We start from the raw sequence: 2,371 nt of genomic DNA on the forward strand, positions 1-2,371 counted from the left end.
CAGTCAGTCGTGACCATGCCGATCGGGGCCATAGACTATGTCTGTGACAACAGCCGGCCTCCTCAGCCTGGCCTCCACAAACAGCCTGTGCAGACCCACTCCTTGTGAGTAGATAAGCCTTCCTATCATGTGAATCAACTGGAGGTATGCCGATCATGTGGGCTACCAGGTGTAGGATTAAGTAGAGTCACATCCCAGTGGCTGGAACCTGGGGATAATGTTTCATAGTCTCAGGTTGACCTATTTGAAACCTTCCCTTAAGGCAGCAGTGATTTGAAATCCTTGTTGGTGTGGCTCCTGTCCTAGGAGTGGCCTCTTCAGCTACCATGGTTCACTGTCTTTTCTGGAACAGGTAGGCTTTCCTTAGCTCAGCCAACCCCTTCTCCACCCTGTACACACAGAATCAGAACCGATTTTCTGCCTGCCAGCTCCCGGGAGATCCTGCTGTCTCTCACACCACTGTCGCTGCTCCAGCAGCTCAATGATTAGTGAGGCAATTCCCAGAGAGGCCTCTCTCTCAGTCCTGGGTGTGGAATGACAGGGATCCTGCCCTGCTGGCCTCTCCCAGCATCTCCAGCCCTGACTGACTCACTTCTTTGACAGCTGCCTCCAGGAGGCAGGGCAGGTGAGCCAACCACTCCCCCTGCTGCTGCATCTGAGTATCTGTCCTGCTGGCTCTTTTCCTCAGGTAGGGTGAGGCTGATGACTCTGAGTAGGGTTGATCCCTTTCCATTGCTCTGCTTTGCTTTTCAAACTTAGGTAAAAGTCAGAGAAGTAGTCCAGGGTCTAGGATCTTTCCTTGAGCAAGTCTGGTCTGCAAAGGACATGGGAGTCCTGTAGGCTGTGGGGGCTGGGATTTGTGAAGTTCTCTTAAGTCAAAAAGGCTACAGAGCAAGACCAATGAACAGGGCCCAAGATGGGAAGGAGTACTAGAGATCAGCCTCTGCTGGGTGGGCCAGGTGAGCCTCAAGATTTAGCTTTTGCTCATTGGCTGGGTTGGCCAAGTGTGATCCAGACTTGGCCTTCTCAGGCCCAGCGCTGGAAGCAGAGAAGAGAAAGTGAAGGGAGCAGAAAGCAGGTTCAGAACAAAGCTCTTCTCAAATTTCAAATGACTTGCTAAGGAGATTTTAGGCTCCCAGGGGCAGATTGCTTTGCATATAGACAACCTGCAAATGAGCAGTCGGCTTGATGAGACAGAGTGCTACAGTTCTGGTTAAAAAAATGTGCCAATGCATTTCTAATTTTCACATTATTTTTACATAAATTTGCACATTAAACTCAAGAGGCCTTATACTCAAGTATTGGAGTGATTCCCAATTAATTAGTATCCTTAACTTCAGCTAAATTCAAATTCAGGCTTTGAAAATAATCTAAATACATAAAAATCATCTTCTCTATTTATGATACAGAATCAAGAAATAGTTGGGAGGGTAGATAGGAAGTCAGGGCTTGGTTTTCTCTAGTCAACCTTCTAAAACTTTCCTGCTTAAATTTTTCATGCTTTGGGCTCAGACACAGGAAACTCTCATGAAACCAGAAGCAGATTCCTGACCCGGCCTTGTGGGTGAGAGACACAAAGGATAGCGTTTAATTTGACGCCTGAGGCTTCCTGTTGGCTTCCCATGTATCAGTTTGGAGAAGCCAGTGCTAAATGTTGGCCAGTATTTGCCCTGAAGTTCACATGATAGATGATGAGCTTTCTGTCTTCTGTTGTATTTCATCAGGGTTGGCTTATTCAGATCCACGGCCATATGGTATTTGAATAATTCTGTTGTACACTTTTCTGTGACTGAAATTCTCTCTCTCTCTTCTTTCCAATTTCTTCTGACAGACTGATCTCTTATGAAATCTGAACGTCTCATAAAATTATTTGGAGTCTCCTGTAATCCCCTTTGAAGCAAAAATTACTTGAGAGAGAATGGCTTATGTATGCCTCGCTAGGAATTAAAGGGTAAAGGCCGGTAATAGTGAGGAGAGGAAAGATGGAACGAAGGATCAGAACTTCCTAAATGGAAAAAGGCTCCAGGCTGGGAATCAGAAGAACTTGGGTTTTTAGTAGTGTTCTTTTGAAAATACTGTGCAGGCTGTTAAGTCCTTAATGGATGAATGTAAATCTTGTCTGGAGAATGGTACAACCACTTTGGAAAAAGACTAAATTTACACGTCTTATGAGCCATTCATTCCAGTCCTAGTTGTTGATCTAAGGAAAACTGTAAATTTAGTTTTCCTCAAACATGAACTAGAATATTCACAGTAGCTCCATTCATCACAGCTCCAAAATGGAAAATATTCAGATATCTAGCCTAGGTAGAATGACTAAATATATTGTGCTATATTCACTTAGTGGATGAGCTGGCAGCAATCCTGTCAT

The sequence above is a fragment of the Fukomys damarensis genome, unplaced genomic scaffold (assembly GCF_012274545.1).
Source record: "Fukomys damarensis isolate Sample0158 unplaced genomic scaffold, DMR_v1.0_HiC HiC_scaffold_6, whole genome shotgun sequence".
Classification (NCBI taxonomy): Eukaryota; Metazoa; Chordata; class Mammalia; order Rodentia; family Bathyergidae; genus Fukomys; species Fukomys damarensis.